Genomic DNA, 20,223 nt, shown 5'->3' with positions numbered 1-20,223 from the left:
AAGGCTTGAGTATGAGAGCTCAAGTGATGATGAAGTTGATGATGTAAGCCTTGCTCTCATGGTGAGAAAAACCGCCAAGATGCTAAAGAAACTCAACAAGAGTGGCATCAGGTTTGATGGCAAGAAGAAGAAGTTCTTCACTAACTCTAGAAGGAAGCCAATCTCTGAGATGGATTGCTACAATTGTGGAAAACTTGGTCATCTAGCTCACCAATGCACAAAGCCCAAGAAAGACAAGTTCAAGAACAAGAACAAGGGCAAGAAAGATGACTCAAGTGATGAATATGAGAAGAAGAAAGATAAGCCATACAAAAAGAGAGATGGCAAGAAGGACTTTCACAAGAAGAAGAAGAGTGGAAAGGCATACATCGTCGGTGATTGGCTCACGGATATTGATTCATCTAGTGGCTCATCCGATGATGATAGTGACAATAAGAAGGTGGCCGCCATTGTTATTAACTCTTCATCATCTTCACCGCCACCATCGCCATCATCCTCTACACACCTATGCCTTATGGCCAAGGGTGAACGCAAGGTATCAAATGATGATGAGAGTAGTGGTGATGAACATGCTAGTAATGATGATAGCGATAGTGATGATGATGAATATGAATCACTTTCTTATGATGATCTTGTTAAATTGCTAAACAAATACTCCAAGATCGTTATAAAGACTAGAGCTAAGAATGACAAGCTAGAAGCTAAAAATGATTCTCTTTTATCTAAAAGTGATATAGCCAAAAAGGCTAGTGTTGAGCTTAGAGAAGCAAATGAAGCTATGTCATCCAAACTCAAGGAGCTCAAATCTTCTAAGAAAGAGCTTAAAGATAAACATGATAAACTTGAGAGGATGCATAAATAGCTCATCACTAGCCATAATATGCTAAAAGATGAATATACTACTCTTAAGATTAATCATGATAATCTTGTTATTGCTCAAGAATATTTATCCAATGAGCCACATGATGCTACTAACAATGTTGTTAAGATTGATATAGCTACATCATGTGATGATTTGATCATTGAGAGCATTGAGCAAAGTTTTAGTTGCAAGGGCAAGCAAGTGGTTGAGGCCGATGATTATGATGAGTTTGTCAAGCTCAAGAATGACAATGAAAAACTCAAGAAAGATCTTGAAGAACTCAAAACCACCAAGTATATAGTGCTAGAAACTCTTGTTCATGATGATGGGTTGATGCTTGAGAATGAGAAGCTCAAAGAATAAAACAAGAAGCTCAAGGAAGAGAAAAACAATGATGCTCTTAAGGAAGAGAACAAGAAGCTCAAGTTGGAGAAAGAGCATCTCAAGATTGGATTGAGCAAGTTCACTAGAGGAAAGTATCTTCAAAGTGAGCTACTAATGAATACCATCATGAAGATGGATAGAAGTGGCATTAGGTACTTGGCAAACCAAGAAAAGAAGGCTTAAGCTCAACAACAACACAAGTCAAAGCCAAAGCCAAAGAGATGCTTTGAGGGCGGACAAGAAGGCCACTTTGCTTATGAGTGCCAAACTCCACCACCACAACCCTTGCCCAAGCATGCTAGACCTTTTGCCTTCAATGCTCACTACATGCTTAGAAAGGATTCTAGGGGAAAGATGAAAGTCATGTTCTTAGGACCCCCCAACAAGAATAGGCCTAAGAAAATTTGGGTTGCAAAGTCACTTGTTGAGAAGGTGAAGGGCCCTCAACAAGTTTGGGTTCCTAAAGCTTGATCTCTTGTGTGTAGGTGAACTACAAGACCGGTGAAAGTCATTGGGTTATTAATAGTGGTTGCACACAACACATGACCGGTGATCCTCGTATGTTCACCTCACTAGATGAAGAAGTAGATGGACAAGAAAGAATCACATTTGGAGATAATTTAAAGGGCAAGGTTAAAGGATTGGGCAAAGTGGCAATATCAAATGATCATTCTATCTCAAATGTGCTATATGTTGCTTCATTGAACTTCAACTTGCTATCCATTGGACAATTGTGTGATCTTGGCTTCCAATGCTTGTTCACCAAGAAGGAAGTTGTTGTATCTAAGAAGGATGATGATCAAGTGATATTCAAAGGATTTAGATACAACAACCTATATCTAGTGGATTTCACCTCCGAAGATGCAAATTTGAAGACTTGCCTATTTACCAAAACAACACTTGGGTGGCTATGGCATAGAAGACTTGCTCATGTTGGGATAAGCTCACTCAAGAAGCTAATGAAGAATGATTTGGTGAGAGGATTGAAGGACGTGAAGCTTGAGAAGGACAAGCTTTGTAGTGCATGTCAAGCCAGCAAGCAAGTTGCAAATACTCATCCAACCAAAGCTTTCATGTCAACCATAAGAGTGCTAGAACTCCTTCACATAGATTTATTTGGACCAACAACATACAAGAGTTTGGGAGGAAATCTTTATTGTCTTGTGATTGTTGATGACCATTCAAGATATACATGGGTATTCTTCCTTCATGACAAATCTGAAGTTACATCATGCTTCAAGAAGTTTGCCAAGAGAGCACAAAATGAATTCGAAGTGAAGCTCAAGAAGATAAGAAGTGACAATGGGAAGGAATTTGACAACACAAACATAGAATCCTATTGTGATGAAGTTGGAATCAAACATGAGGTCTCCGTAACATATACTCCTCAACAAAATGGTGTAGTTGAGAGGAAGAACTGGACATTGATCACTCTTGCAAGAACAATGCTTAATGAGTACAACACCCCCGAAGCTCTATGGGCGGAAGCTATCAATACCACATGCTATGCATCCAACCGCCTATTCCTTCAAAAGTTCCTTGGCAAGACATATTATGAGTTGCTCAATGGGAAGAAGCCAGATGTCTCCTTCTTTAGGGTGTTTGGTTGCAAATGCTACATCTACAAGAAGCGGCAACACCTAGGGAAGTTTCAAAGACATTGTGATATTTGTTTTCTTGTTGGTTACTCATCAAAGTCCAAAGCATATAGAGTATTTAATCATGCCACTGGCTTGGTTGAAGAAACATATGATGTGGAATTTGATGAATCTAACGGCTCCCAAGGAGCACATGAGAATCTTGATGATGTAGGTGATGAACCATTGAGGGAGGCTATGAAGAACATTCTAGTTGGAGACATCAAGCCTAAAGATGATGAAGATGATGTACAAGTGATTGATCCACCTTCTTCATTAAGTGTGCCACAAGATGATGATAAAGATGGGAGAGTAGAAAATGAAGACACCCATATCTCCCATGATCAAATGGTGGTACAAGCACAAGATGTTGATGCTCCACAACCTCCTCCTCAAGTGGTCAATAGAAGAAATACACCTCTACTACAAGATCATCCACAAGATCTCATCATAGGGAGTCCATCAAAGGGTGTAATGACTCGCTCACAAAAACTTGTTTCATTTATTGCTTATCACTCTTTTGTCTCTTGCTATGAGCCTACCAAGGTAGAAGAAGCTCTTCAAGATCCGGATTGGATAAATGCCATGCATGAAGAGTTGAACAACTTCACCCGCAATGAAGTATGGACTCTTAAAGAGCGGCCAAAAGGAGCAAGAGTCATTGGAACAAAGTGGGTGTTCCACAACAAGCAAGATGATCAAGGCGTAGTTGTGAGGAACAAGGCAAGACTAGTTGCAAAGGGGTTCTCACAAGTTGAAGGATTGGATTTTGGAGAGACCTTTGCACCGGTTGCAAGCTAGAAGCCATTCATATCCTCCTTGCATATGCATCACATCATGAAATGAAACTATATCAAATGGATGTGAAAAGTGCATTTTTAAATGGCTTTATTAATGAACTAGTCTATGTTGATCAACCTCCTAGGTTTAAAGACCCTAGATATCCTAATCATGTTTATAAGTTGTCCAAGGCATTATATGGGCTTAAGCAAGCCCCAAGAGCTTGGTATGAGCTCCTACGGGACTTCCTCATTAAGAAGGGCTTCACCATCGAGAAGGTCGACACCACACTATTCACCAAGAAGCTTGATGGGCACATCTTCATTTGTCAAGTGTATGTTGATGATATCATCTTTGGATCATCAAATGAAGATTCTTGCAAAGAGTTTGGTGAATTGACGTCGAAGGAGTTCGAGATATCATTGATTGGAGAGCTTACATTCTTTCTTGGTTTTCAAATCAAACAAATGAGAGAAGGGATTTTCATCTCTCAAGAGAAATTTACAAATGATCTTCTTAAGAGATTCAAGATGGATGAATATAAGCCAATCAAGACACCAATGCCAACTAATGGACATCTTGACCTAGACGAGGGAGGTAACACGATTGATCAAACTATCTACCACTCTATAATTGGTAGCTTGTTATATTTAACCGCATCTAGGCCTGACATCATGTTTAGTGTGTGTATGTGTGCAAGATTTCAAGCTAATCCTAAGAAAACTCATTTAATTGTCTAAAAAGAATCCTTAGGTATCTTAAGCACACACCAAGCATTGGCCTTTGGTATCCCAAAGGAGCTATATTTGAATTAATTGGCTATTCCGATTCGGATTATGCCGGGTGCAAAGTTGATAGAAAAAGCACATCCGGAGGGTACTATTTGCTTGGTAGATCACTTGTGTCTTGGTCCTCCAAGAAGCAAAATAGTGTGGCTTTATCCACCGCCGAAGCGGAATACATTGCCACGGGTGCTTGTTGTGCACAAATACTTTACATGAAACAAACTTTGCTAGACTATGGTGTAGTTCTAGATAAAGTACCTCTTTTGTGCAACAATGAAAGTACGGTAAAACTTGCAAATAATCCGGTTCAACACTCTCGCACCAAGCACATAGATATCCGCCATCACTTTCTTAGAGATCATGTTGCTAAAAATGATATATCGTTAGAAGGTGTAAGGACCGAGGATCAATTGGTGGATATCTTCACTAAACCGCTAGATGAGGTGACTTTTTGTCGATTGCGGAATGAGCTCAATGTTCTTGATTTTAGTAACTTCACTAAAAAATGAGCTTGTGTTGTCCCTTTCATTGCATTGTAATATACAACATGTTTAATTTTTGGTAATGCATATAGGGCTTGTCTAACATGGTTAAGATAACCACCGTAAAGCATGTGAACAAGCTTAACCTTGGATCAAACTTGACAAGCAACTAGATTTATCTTCAAGTATTGCATTGCATATGCATGAATGTTGTTTTATTGTTTATCTTCAATTGCCCTCTTATTGCCTATTTTCATAAAAAGAATAATAGCCTAAGGCAAAATATTTTTGAAAAACATGAGGGTTTGAGAGAGGTCACTCACATCAGTCCCAATTGGTGTTTATTTGGATCTTATTGGAGTTGGGACTTGATTGGGAACAGGCAGTACAAAGGACTTTGAAGATTCGCTAGAAAAGGAGTGACCGGACGCTGCACCGGACTCTAATGTCCAGCATCCGGTCAGTTCACAGGAGGTGAACCTGCTACGAAGGAGTGACCGGACACTGAAATAGTGTTCTCCCAGCGTCCGGTCAGATGGTGGCTCTACGTCCGGTCGATCGAAGATGAAGGAGACAGCTTGCACCGAACTCTGGCTGCATCCGGTCGATGTCCAATGGACGTGCCTGGTCATGATTCCAAGGGATTTGGACCTCTCTGGAATCGACCGGACGCTGGGTGGTAGCGTCTGGTCGTTGCCATCGGAGCGTCCAATCAGTTGAAAACGTGCAGGATTCAATCTCTTTCATGTTTCCTTCTCTGTCATGTCGGGGGACCCCTTTATAACCACAAGCTGCCCGTGCGCTTTGACCTATCCTGCCGACATCGCTGCCTTGCTCCCACGCCGCCGGCCGCCGCACCCCGTACCGCCGCTCCCTGCGCCGCCCGTCGCGCCTCTGCGCCCGCATTGCCGCCGCCGCCGTGCCGCACCTTGGCATGCCGCCACCCACGCTGCGTCGTGCTCGAGCCGCCGCCCGCGCCGCTCACGCCTCCGTGCCCGCATTGCCGCCGCCGCCGCGCGCCGACGCCACCATGCTACCTAGCTCCATGGCGCCACGAGCCTATGCTATTCCGCAAGCTCGCCGCACCCTACCCTAGCTGCGCAGCAAGCTCCGCCATGCCATCCTCTGCCGAGCCGCCCTGCTTCTACGCCAGCACCACCGCCGAGCTCCCACTACAGCCGCACAGCCTCGCTAGAGCCGCCACCGTGCCCTAGCGCTAGCACCTTCCACACCGCACCGTGATGCACCGCCCAAGCCTCTGCCCTAGCCACCGAGCTTGCACCCTAAGTTGGTTCCTCCACATCATCTCGGTCGCCGATTTTCGTTGAGCTGGAACCCTAACCCTAGCCGATTCGGTGGTTCCTCGCGTGTCGCTTCTCATCTCTTTGGATCGCCGGTTTGTCAGGTAGCAAGCCCTCGATTCAATTTCATATCTAATTGCTTGCTTTCTTAGGGTTTCGCATCTCTAGATGGATAATTAAAATTATTTGTATATCCTATCTATTCTATCGTGCAGCGAGTCGATGCCGTTGTGGTCCTATTTGCAGTTGTCAGTCAACTCGGGGCCAAGCTCGTGAGTACGGATTGAGGCCAAGCCTCGGAAGTGACAGTTGATAGTTGTTTCTTGTCAGCGGCAGTTTTTCTTTTCAGATCCAACCGATGGTTCGCATCAAGAATGATGGAGGTGGTCCTGGTGATGAGGATCCAAGACACCCACCTCACTTGCCTATAGATCCAAAAGGCAAGGTGACGAAGAAACTTGCAACAAAGAAGCGGAAGTATCCAGATGCAGACACAGCTAGAGCAGCCGTAGTTGTAGCAGCAGCAGAGTGTGTGGAGGCAGGAGGTGCTAGGAGTGGAGTCCAGATCACAGATCAGCTCTCTCCTTCTACTAGAGTTGCACTTGAGCAGGTTGAGCGTCATCATGGTGGTCCAGCTAGGACTGTCATGGTCGCGGGACGGTGAATTGTCTTGGATGAGAGTCAGCCTGAGGGGGAATCACAGCAAGAGCCACAGGCAGTAGAGCATACTCAGGAGGGATAGCAGGCCGAGGAGACAGAGCAAGCACCTCAGCCACAGCTTCGCCGCTCTGGTCATACCCGTGCTCTAGTCTCACCGAGGGCAGATACATAGCGGAGGGGTTCCCGTCCACCACCCAGACCACAGGGTCCCCTCCAGTGACTCATCTAGATCTAAGGGCCGCCATGGCCAAGCAGGTGCAGCAGCTCAGATTTGTGGATTTTGAGCAGTGGTTTCCGCCGAGGCGAGATGAGCGTGCATCAGAGGGCTTCTACACACCATTGTAGGACTTCTACAATGCATATCTTAACAGTGGAGCTATTTTCAGATCTCAGAGGGTGTGCAACATAGAGTCTATTGTTGCAGCAGCTGGAGAGTACATTTGCCCTTACCTTTCTTACCTGCCAGGGCTGATAGATTTACTTGGACAGACAGGCTTATATGTTCCATCTTAGGTTCGTCAGTTCTATGCTTCTCTCTGGATTGACCCACAGCACAGATTCATACACTTTGCATTCAGTGGCAGAGATTACAGGCTGACGAGCACTAGGGTCAGAGAGATACTTAGGCTTCAGGAGCAACCCATCTGGCTACATGAGGTTTGCTATGGACAGGCAGTGCCCCCAGACATCCTCATGGCGGGATGGTGCCCCCTACTAATCTAGTCCGCCATTGCTTCATAGAGCCATTCAGTGAGGGGTCTAGCAGGACACCCAGTGATCTTACTCCCACTGCTAGAGTGCTTGATGCCATTATGAGGAGGACACTGCTTCTGAGGATGGAGTATCGTGAGGGCTTGACTCGCATACAGTTGTGGCTACTGAACTGTCTGATGCAGCAGACATTGATTGGTATTTGGGATCTCCTTCTATCAGAGATGGAGGATACTATTGCTGAGGGGTTTAGAGGTCATCGATAGTTGCCCTATGGCCACTGGATCACGTTTCTTATTCATAGGGCAGTTATAGTGAGGCCACCTAAGATGCTAGCTGAGTACAGTGGTGCTACTATAGAGTTTCCTGCATATAACCTGACTCAGATGATTCACCATAGTACACTGAGCGCACCTAGCCAGCCGCATCGTCATCCAGATGTGCTAGAGACTGCAGCCTAGTAGGATGATACTATCAGGGCATAGCAGCTATAGAGGAGGAGCAGCTTGATGCTTAGCAGGAGGGGATGGTCGAGAGCGACCCCAGCGACAGCTCAGATAAGGACTATCGCGATATCCCTCAGATGCCTCCTCGACGACATGATCATGAGGCCGGTAGCTCTAGTTCAGCTCTATCTGCACCGCAGACTGACCCCGCTCTACTTGCCATATTTGAGCGGATGAGGCAGGATCAGGCTCGCCAGGCTTAGGAGACCGCCACTACTTTTGCACAGTTCCAGGCTCGACAGGATGAGTTTCAGCGGTAGCAGCAGGCCATACAGCAGCAGTAGCAGGCCATGCATCAGCAGCAGCTCCTCATGTAGCAGTAGCTCCTTGGATTTATGCAACATGTAGTGACAGCTATTGGGGTTCCACCGCCATAGCCTTCACCCCAGCTTGGTCAGCCTGCCACCACTTCTATGACTCTAGCGTTACAACCTAGTGGGCTTTAGAGTCAGGGACAGCCACCAGCATAGTTTGCTTCACCTATAGAGCAGGTGTCCCAGTGGTTTGCTTCACCCGTGTTAGCCCTGTAGTTTACACCTCTCCAGATGGGCTTCACATCGGCTCAGACTTCCTCGCTGCTAGTGCCAGAGACTACAGTGTCCAGAAGCCTTGGTGCATCTTTCAGTGAGTTGACAGGGCAGCCTACTCCACCATATTTGCATGTCCCAGGTCCTTCTATAGTTGCACCTATTACCGAGACTACAGAGACGCTCCCTTCCTCAGTGGCATCATCAGAGCCAGCTGCTCCAGTCATACCTGCACAGTCTACAGCAGCTCTAGTTGTTGATCCGACCCAGCCCGCTTCAGTGTCGCTTCTAGCTACAGAGGGTCAGACAGCTCAGAGCTTTGGTTCAGATGATGATGGCACTCAGTTCCAGCTTGCTCCTCGTACCGCAGCGCCCGACTCATCCGCTGTAGTCCCGCCGACCGACCCTTAGGTTTTGGTGTTTGACGCCAAAGGGGGAGAGGGATCAAGTATGCTAGACTTAGGGGGAGCGACTTAGGGGGAGCTTAGTTTACTTAGACTATCTATTATATTTGGTTTTTATGTGTGATACACTATTATGCATTCGTCATGTGTTTACTTTTATGCATTAAACTATATTTATGTGATAGTGATATCTACGTGATTGTTATATATGACATGTGTGCTCTCTACTTTGAATTATTTATATGTCATATCACTTGTGCTAAGCTCATTTGCTTTTGCTTCCGCGTTTTACTCCGATGCAAATGAGCTTTATTACTTGTACTCATGCTTATTTCATATCTTTTGAGTACATCATATTGGCTTGGGTCATATAAGCTTGCCTAACACTTTTGTTCTTATTGCCAAAAGCTTATATGAATCAAGCATGTCAAAAACCTCAACTCTTTCTCATACTCAAGGTAGTATTATCATCAATCACCAAAAAGGGGGAGATTGAAAGCATCTAGGCCCCTAGTTGGGTTTCAGTGATTAATGACAATACATGATTACTATGACTCACGTGTGTTTTGCAGAGGCAATTAAGTTAGGTCATGGTAATGGAGATTGATTGGGCTATCATGGTGGTCATGCCCCTACGATGGAAATTGTTTCGGTTTTCAAAGGATGGACTAGTTCTAAGTGTCGATTGGAGTTGAAGAGACACTTAGAGTAGTTTAAGACTTTGTTTTTCCTTTGGCCATACTATTAAGGGGGGTATGGACGGGTAGCTTGACATAGGTGAGTCTAGTGGGTTAGGTGTGGTGCACACTTGCTAAACCTAGCACAGGTAGCTCCTAAAAAACCATTAGATCCATTGGAGCAAACTCCATTCATGTATGATCGAAAGTTGGAAGTGAATGGAGGGTCAAATGCTGACCGAACGCTGGCTTCGGTGTGACCGAACGCTGGCGTAGAGTTCGGTCAGTTCATTTGATCAAAGTGAAGTCGCCTGGAAGTGACCGAACGCTGAGAGGTCAAGTGATCGGACGCTGAGGGCCAGCGTCCGGTCGACTCTAGTAAGGTTCCAAAGAGGGAAAATTACGACCGGACGCTGGCCAGCGTTCGGTCACACTTTAAACACTGGAGTTCGGGGTGAACTGACCGGCGCGTTCGGTCAACATGACCGGAGCGTCCGGTCACCCCACAGAGGCACATAACGGTTCGTTTTTTAGTTCATGTTATAAATACTTCCTCCATTCGTGTGTGGGGATACTTTTGCTCATTCCAACAGCTGAGAAACACCTTTGAGAGTGCCAAAAAGAGCAAGGTCCTAGTGAGGTGATTGAGATTTGAGAATCCCAAAGAGAGCCCTCATTAGTGAGATCAAGAGTAGCAAAGTGTGCATCCACCCTTCTCATTGGGCTTGTCGTGGTCAAGTGAGAGTTCATGCTTGTTACTCTTGGTGATCGCCATCACCTAGACGGCTTGGTGGTGATTGGGAGCTTGGTGATCATCCGGCGGTGCTTGTGGATGACCCAACTCAAGTTGTGAGCGGTTGTGGGTGATTCACCGTGATGGAGTGTCGAAGAATCAACTCGTAGAGAGCACTTGATCCTTGCGTGGATCAAGGGGGAGCTACACCCTTGCGCGGGTGCTCCAACGAGGACTAGTGGAGAGTGGCGACTCTCCGATACCTCGGCAAAACATCGCCGCGTTCCTCCTTCTCTCTTTACTTTGAGCATTTACTTTGAGCAATTCAATTCTTGTCATTTACATTCCTAGAATTGCCATGCTAGAGTAGAATTGGAACTTAGGGTGCTAAACTTTTGTGTGTTAGATCAATAGAAACACTTTCTAGGCACAAGGGGTTAATTGGGCTAACCGTAGAGTTTTATTATTGCAAAGAAATTTAGAATTAGCCCAATTCACCCCCCTCTTGGGCATCTTGATCCTTTCAAAGTCAAGATGAGATGAGATGCTTAATGAAGTGATTGATTTAGATCAGGTGCAAACTAGATACTACTGAGTAACTTAATACACGGCTAAAATATTGAAAGTAAGGATCCACACATAGTAAGCTTTTATGCAAAAAGTTACTTCTTACTTCTATCTTACCTTTAAAGCCTGTATATCCTTGGAGTCTTTTCTTTTAGTCGGGTAAGACTTGTTGAGTACCCTCAAGTACTTAGGGTTTGTTAACCCCTATTGTAGGAACTGACTTGTGCTGCTGATCGAGGTCATGTCAGTGGGCTCAACATGATCTGGTTGTCTCTTCTTTTGTAGATGTTTCCCTAAGAGGCTTCCGCAATTCTACTCATCTTTTGGAGCTTAAGTAAAGTTTGCCTTATACATGTTTTGTAAACTAGTGTTATATTATTCCACGCTCTGATGTAAGATATTTTGTATCAAACGTTGTAATGTTGTAACAACTCCATTGTTGATCTTGTATGAGTTGTAAAACATGGATGATTCGGGGTTACCCGAGGACACCCGACAGACTACCGGAGTTGTCTGGCTTCCATGTACTATATCAGAAGTCTGGAAGACAATGGTAGGCACATGTGGGCCATATGATTCAGGTGGTTCTGCCATAGATCGCGTACTCTTCATGCTCCCTCGTCGGCTCCCCTCCAAGAGCAACTCGACCACGGGCAGGGCGGTTCTAGCTGTGGTCGATCAGCATGTTACCGGTGAGGAAGGGGCAGGGATTGACTGAGAAGTTGGCCATGTCACCGTTGGTGGTGTGTGGCGGGGTGGAGGTGGGGTTTTCATTGGGGTGGAGATGTGTTTCTAGAGATGACGACAGATGCGAGGTGGGGGAGAGAAAACCCTGCTTGTTACCAAATACAACAGAAGGAATCGGCTTGTGCGGCGGACTAGTATGAGATTGGAGATTGAGTTGATCATGTTCCAAATTGAGGGAAGCTAAAGAGTCCGTTACACCAGCACAAGGATCGAGGAAATCATTGCGTGACGACAGACTCGGTTCCACGACGGACACAGGCTGTATCTGGATTGGCTTCTTGGGCCTCCATTCAAGACGAGGCTCGGCTTGGGTTGACATGAGCTTAGGCTCAAGAGCCTTAGGCCTCTAGATCCAACTAGATTTGGGCCAGGTGAAAGAAGGGCAACGCCTTTTAACATGGCCAAGATTGAAACACTGAGCACATCTCACTTTTGAACGGCAGAAGCGCCTAGTATGGCCTAGGTCCAGGCAGCGGAAGCATCTCAGAGGACAACCCAAAGACTTTGAATTTGAATTTGTAAACGGGCGGGATCCTCGGATCCTGGCTTAGAAGGCGCCGTGATCATAGGATCACCTTTGAGGCCAGCCTGATCTCGCCGGAGATTTGAATAAGATCCAAAAACCATACGCTGCGGGGGACTATTAGGATCAAACTGACTTGAAAATGAACCAAAAGCGAGAGAAATGATCGACTGATGTCTGATCTTCGGAGGGGGTTGAACAACTGGCTTGGCAAAATGAACACGCTTTAGACTTTCTTTCTTTTTTGCTTCTTTCTTGGAAGATTTAGAGAGGACCAATGTCCATTCCTTCTCTTGCTCGATTTCCCAAGCACGCTTTTCACGCTCCCAATGAGGTGTGCCATTGTTACAGAGATGAAAATACACATCAAAACAAGAAGTAGTGATGCGGCAAAGATTATAGACGTGGAACCCAACCTCTTTGGAGAACACCAAAAAGCGGAAATGGTTGTTGCTAAGAAACTTGACGTGAAAATCTGAAGATCTACCGCCCAAACAAGATTGCAAAGCTGATTCTTCCGTCAGACGGAACAGAAACCTCTGAAAAGTGTCCAGCAAGAAGAACGATCCATCGGATGAGGGGTAGGGGTGATGTACCAGTGATTTGAAACGTTGATGAACCTCATCTTGGAACTCCAACCCTCTATCAAAGTCCAAACGATCCACAAGGTCCGAGGAGGACCCCATGGCCATCGACTAGAGAAGGAAGATCACTGGCGGCCAGCATGGCTAACGGCGAGGGAGGGTGATGGGGAGGGCCGGCGTGGAGAGGGGAGGGGTGGGGAGAGGGGAGCGCCATCGCGTTTTTGCTTTTACTCGCATTAGGGTCTGAACTACTAAAATCCTCTACACTCAATTTCACAATATTCATCAATCCTGTCATTAGAAGTGCACAACCAGAAATGTCAATTGTGATATACTTTGTCTAGAAAAATTCAAATGATACCTTTGTTTCACCAAAACAAGAGTGAATAGCCTCGAAAAAGTTGAAGTCCAGTAAAAAAAGAATGACAAATTATTAGTTGCTTTTTAGTGAACAAATATTTGTCATGTGTTTAAAATGTGACAGGGTATAACCGCATTGCCACACATAATATATAAGGTAGGCAAGGGTTTTTTTAGAGTTCAAGGGCAAAAACTACCCCGGCGTTTTAACTAATAGTCAAAAGACCACATGTCAATTACAGCACTAGTTCAGAAAGCCAAAAGAAGCACTATCTCACACCCGAGACAGGAAGCGTTCAACTCACAAAACACCTCACTATTAACGAACTGACAACAGAAACAGTATAACAGCAAAACGCAGAGAGGCCAGGGCAGCCACTTCACCATACTGCGCCAACTGCAGAGAGGTCATCAAGGTCTCCAAAGCATTCCACTAGGGCCTTGTTTAGATGCCATCCAAATTCCAAGTTTTTTCACTCTCTCTCCATCACATCAATTTTTAGCCGCTTGCATGGAGTATTAAATGTAGGTAAAAAAAATAACTAATTACACAGTTTAGTTGGAAATCACGAGATGAATCTTTTGAGCCTAGTTGGTCCACGATTGGACAATATTTGCCAAATAAGACGAAAGTTGCACTATTCATCGGGTTCACTTTTTTTACAAAGTGAACGAGGCCTAGGTGCCTGGGTAATTGAAATATGCTCCAAGCCAAGCATCTTCTGTTTTGCAGAAGGCTTCGCCACTAGGCAGCTTCAGGTATCTCCCAACGTTGAACAAGGAAGTCGGAGCACCACATTCGCCCTCATCTTGATCTTTGTTGTGATCTTCAACTGATCTTTCCACTTGGTGGGGCAGAGGACCATCCAGTTCCGTAATAGTCCACTTATCCTCAAGAGTAGCATTTCCATGCTTTTCCAACCAGCATGCTGAAAACATAACTCATTCCCGAGTTTTTATAAAGACCACAAAATAGTAGGTACCGATTTTAGATCACCAAAATTCAAGACTTAGTTAATGTGTTAGCTACCGATCTGTTTCATGCATGCAACATTTTTTAATTGATTATGTAACATGACTTTTCATACGTAATTATTTGTCAAAAATAAACTATAATACTGTATATACTATATAGAATAACTTTTTCCATCTGTAAATAGACCGGCGCACATGAAAAAATGACCGCCTTTCGCTGCTGCACATGGTGTGTTGTGCACCACGCACAAAAAAAAAAGGAAAAGGCATTGCTCTTATGATCTGCTCTTGTGTAAAATCAAGGCTGGGAGGGTCCCCTTCCCGGTGATTATGGGGTTTTGGCATATTTTTCTTTGTTTCCTTTGGTTATTTGTTTATTTAATTAATTCATAATCTAATAAATAAATGGCTTAGATTGTTTTGAACTATTACCTCCTGGTAGGTAATACTTGTACCCTAGCATTGCCCTGATATTTAACAATCCATATTTTTTTCACACTAAGCCAAAAATTTTCAATTTCAGCCAGATTATCTCCTAGATGAATGTCAACAATCTCAGAAATTTCAACCCAACACTGCTTTGCTACCACGCGCTCAAAGAAAGCATGCTGAACTGATTCATGAATTGAACAAAACAGACAACTAATATCCTCTAGTTTCTTTCTCTTAGATAAGTTATCTCTAGTCAAAACTCTGTTGTTCGATCATTAATAACCAAAGAAAGAAATGAGCTCTGGGTGGTATCTTTATATTCCACAAAGCTTTTTTTTAGATTGCGGTTATATTCCACAAAGCTGAAACATGAACTTGGTTAATACCTCTAAAGTTGATCACCTTATAGAGAGATTGAGATGAGTAACCACTAGAAGAGCGGTAATATAGAATTAATGTAGAAGAATATTGGATTTATGATATTGCTATTTTCTGACCAAAGTTGATGATAGCAATATTATAATTTTTTACTTATAAGTTTTATGTATTAATTCTATTTTCTGCCCAACAATGATGTAGAATTAATGCAGAAGTACCTTGTATGTTTTAATTTTGGCCAACGAGATCACTCAGCTGCAAGCCAACGGGCTGCTCTGCTGGGCTATGTGAAGGAAAAGGTTTTGCGCCGTTCTGCTTTTTGGTCAGTACGACAAATGTGAAAAGGAACTCAGCTGGCCCAAAATGAGTTGAGCCAATTTAAGGTTGTTTTGGGTCAAAATGAGTTTTAGCAATTCTCTCACTTAAGTTTCCCCGGTTGCTTAGTTTATTAATTTTCTGATTAAATTGGAACCAACGGGAAGATTTAATTAAAGTGAACATTTTAGTCATCGTGACTAAGTTTTTATTACTATAAATAGTATATTTTCCATTATTATAATAAGAGTTGCAATAAGTCAAATTAGACATGACATGTGTGTTACAGAGTATTCGGATTTATTTATGAATTTAATGTCTTGAATGTTCAAACACTTCGTGTGTCCTGAGAGCTAATTCCGGTATTTATATCCCATTTAGGGAATTATATCGCATGGGGAGAAGTTTGGCATAGTACTTATGCTAGTCAATCCTGCATGGCGAGATAAGTTTTGCGATGACTCATGTGTTTTTGTGTATCCCGCACAGCGAGAGAAGTTTGGGGTAGCTCTTATGCTATCCAAGTATTGACCGTGTATTTCTATTGTGTCATGGTCATTAAACACTCAATGGGTTGAGGGCCATAAGGGGAGCAATCCCAAAATCACCCATTGCTAAATCTCAAGAATGTGGAATTTTGAATGTATAATATGGACACTAAGATGGAATCATTAGACGTGGATCGAAAGGAAAGGGAAAGATTAAGGCTTGACAGGTTGAATCTATCAATTGAGCTGAGCACATCAATTAGAAAATGAACAATTCAAATCCTTCCTTGTAGTATCATTTTGATATAAAATGAGTTTAACGACAAAAGGAAGTTGCATACGAACCAAAAGATAAGAAAAACATACGAGCATGACTTGCAGAAGTACTACTAATAAAGGACTTTGTTGAGTTCTTGAAGTGGAATGAGGAAAGTGTACTCCCATACGAATTAAGAAATAACTTTGTTTGCATGACATAATCATATGAATGAAGTAAGTCATAAGTGTCTCCTCGTTCACAGGAGTTCTGAATGGTTTTTGAAATTATGGCAGTAAAGTTTATGCCATATTTCGAGGGGGAGAATTGTAAGATCAATTAAGAGTGAGATAAAGATTAATTAAGAAAGATAAGATAAAAATCAATTAAGAAAGAGATTGATAAAGATCAATTAAGAAAGATATTGATAAAGATCAATTAAGAAAGATAAGATAAAGATCAATTAAGAAAGATATTCTCCATTAAGAGTGAGATAAAGATCAATTAAGATGAATGTGACCGTCGAAGGAGAACAACGGTCATAATAACGATACCCCTAAGCAGAGATATAGTTAAATTCCTGGACCTTTTACAGTTCTGATAGGAAGATAGCGTAGTTAGCCAAAATTCATACTGGATGAGCCTTAAAGATATTAAGACGGTGCTTAAAGCGCCATATAAGGTTTTAACAGATTAAACCCAAATAAGAAATTTGAAGATACACTATCTTTACAGAAGATGGGATAATCTGGGGAAGCATGGTATGTAGAGACCTAAGACTTGAAGAGAAGAGAAATTGCATGCCCACTCCAGTGATTCAAGAGCAATAAATTTCTCAATACCTGTTGATGTTGTATGATTTATACAACACCTGTTGTTAGCTTTTCAAAGAAGATGAATAATATAAACAAGGATCTTGTTATATAGGAGCCTGTAGAATCAATTGTCTCTTGGTAATAAAGAGCAGCAACAGCCCCATATGAAAGAAGTGCCAGTAGCTGAGGCCCCAGAAGGTCTCAAAGAATTAGAAAACTAGCTATGGAAGATGAAATGAAATCGATGAATACCAACAATGTTTGTGACTTAGAAGAAATTCCTAATGGAGCCAAAACCGTAGGCTGTAAATGGATCTACAAGACAAAATGTGACTCCAAAGGGAATGTGGAAAGATATAAAGCACGACTTATAGCAAAAGGCTTTACGTAAAGAGAAGGAATATGTTACAATGAGAGTTTTTTCTCTAGTCTCATGCAAGGATTCTTTTAGAATCATAATGGCATTAGTGGCACATTACGATTTAGAGTTACATAAGATGGATATAAAGACGACATTTCTCAACAGGGATTTGTATGAAAACATTTATATGGCACAACCCAAAGGTTTTGTCATGCAAGAAAAAGAACGTATGGGATGCTGCCTGTAGAAATTTATTTATGGGTTATAACAAGCCTCTAGACTGTAGTATTTAAAGTTAAAGAAACAATTAGAAAGTTTGGGTTTAAAAAGAATAAGAAGGATAATAACATTTATGCAAAGTTCAAGAATGAAAAATTCATTTTTCTCATCCTGTGTATAGATGACATCCTACTCACTGGTAGTGATGTTAATATGTCATTGGAGAAGAAGTTCTTATCCTCAAGTTTTAATATGAATGATCTTGGTGAAGCGCCATTGTTCTATGAATTGAAATTCACCTAGACAGAAGAAAAGGGGTATTAGGCCTATAGCAAAGGCATACTTAGAAAAGATTCTAAAGAAATAAAGTATGCATGCGAGTAAACCTACGCCTGCTCCTATAGTCAAGGGTAATAGATTTGGGAACTTTTAGTATTCCCGAAACTAATATGAGATCGATCAAATGAACATGGTTCCACATGCTTCAACTGTTGGAAGCTCAATGAGTGCGCAAGTAAGAACTTACCCTGACGTATTTCACGTATCCGGGATGTTTTTGTAGTAGTCCATTCTAGATATAGATCATTGGAATAAAGTTAAGAATGTCTTGCAATTTTGCAAAGTATTATAGGCCTCATGTTGAGTAAGAAAGAACTAGTACTCTCAAATAGTTGTGGGTACAAAGACTAAATTTCGGCGAGATATGTAGTGAAATCCACAGCAGTTGCTAACACTTGCTATTCGAGTTTTATTGTGAAAAAGCTAAAAAAAACAGTTTTGATATCACCAGTGATGCAAAGCTATAGTATAGCATGTTACGAGGCTACGAGACAGACAAATAGTGGGGCTGCCCTGTATATGACATTTTCACTTCGGTCAAGAAACCAATTGAATTTCGTCACAAAATAGGAATGGCGAGCTTCTGGTCAAGAAACATTTCCTACGAATTGTTAATGAAAACAAGACACTGATTAATCACCAGTCACCAACACAATACATATTATTATGATTGTTTTGCTCATTTTTCATGTCAAGATTGTCTGTCAATCTCAATTATGCTTGTACCCTGTCTATATTATAAACAGCTGATGAAGGGAAAAGGAAAACCGTACACTACAGACCACACTGGTCCTGCTCCTCGAGCCTAATTATCCTAAGCAGAAAACAATGCAAGCTAGACAGAACCAACAAGCATGGTGGGCCCCACAGGCTGCTTCTACTTCTACAACAAGGAAAAGGAAGCTCTGATAGAGCGTGGAGTCATCCTCCCCTCCTTCCCTGTGTGCACGGAGCAAAATGCAAAACCGCTTCCTCGACGAACAGTGTGGTCAGCCCTGGGAAAAGGAAATGGAGACAGACCTACCAACGTACCCGTTCATATGTTTCCATCACGTACACGTGGGCCTTTGTTTTGGTGACCCTACAGGTCAGTAGGAGCAGTGTGAGCAGCGTAGCGTCACTAAACCTAGAAAGGTCCAACCCTTTTTTCTCATCAAATACCAACGGCGGCACCTTGGACAAGAAAGCAAAACGGATCACTTACGCTCCGGGCCCATAGACAGGAGATCGATGAAGAGGTTTAGCACATTGTTTTTTCTCAGCTTAGGTTTCACCAAACAAAACTGGGCACCTTGTAAGAAATTTGGTATTGTTTTTGTCGTTTCGGTCTTAAAGAAAAATTATGGTGAAACTAACCATGTAGCATGTTAACAGAATAGATTAACTTGCTACAACGCTAGCTACGCTAACAACAACTACAGCTTTAAACACTTGTGGAGCTACAACGAAACAAGAGCATTCATATTCAGCCCGTTCGCTTGTTGGTTTCAACCAGGGTTTATCAGTCATGGTATAATATTTTCCTCTCACAACAAACCAGCACCAGCCGGGTTTATCAGCCCAGAAACTAACCAGCGAACAGGCTGATTTTCATATAAAATATATATGATTGAAAAGATACCAATTAGATTTGGTTTTGCATTTTTAATAGTAGAAGAAATATCTTATTTCATTCTCCAAAGAGAGGAGTTAGACCACCTTATCACAAAAGTAACACACTACACGGCGTGACCGAGTTTACAAAATAAACGAATGGACTCGACACGCGATTATGAAAATAAAAGGACATTACGAAATAGAACATGCAAGCTAGAGACAATTAGTTTTGTTCTAATTTTTTAGATACATAGCTTTTGCTATGCACCTAGATATACATTATGTCTATATGCATAGTAAAAGCTATGTATCTAGAAAAGTTGAAACGACTTACAATTTAAACCGAAGGAGTACTTAAAAGTTAAAGCTTACTTGGTAAATCAATGGTTATGCCAAGTGAAGAAATGCTTTTTTTTGCTCTTGTCCAATAATTTTCATTACTTAGCTTTCTAAAATCCGTAAATCGTGCGAAGAGAGAAAAACAGGGTGGTAGAGAAGGTGAAACCAGTGACCGGAGGAACAACCAGATAAATATTCATTGCGGCTGCGCATATATATTTATGAGTATCTACTACTTATAATTTTAAAAAAATCAAATATAATTTTTTGTTTATTTATAAAAAATAAATTATAGAGTTACTTTAAGAAGCTACATGCTCTATGTAACAAATTTTAGCCTAATGTCTAGTGACGGGCTCATCGCCTCATGCATATCATGAGGAAGCAGCACCCACCGACCCAGCGCGTGTGGCACGGCCCCACCGCGCCCTCTCCCCAGCGTGGGCCCATCCAGCTCTAACGTGTACGCCCACTGGGTGC

This window comes from Miscanthus floridulus, chromosome 18, assembly GCF_019320115.1.
Source record: "Miscanthus floridulus cultivar M001 chromosome 18, ASM1932011v1, whole genome shotgun sequence".
Taxonomy (NCBI): domain Eukaryota; kingdom Viridiplantae; phylum Streptophyta; class Magnoliopsida; order Poales; family Poaceae; genus Miscanthus; species Miscanthus floridulus.
The sequence above is the reverse complement of the archived record's forward strand: the minus strand, read 5'-3'. Positions refer to the sequence as shown.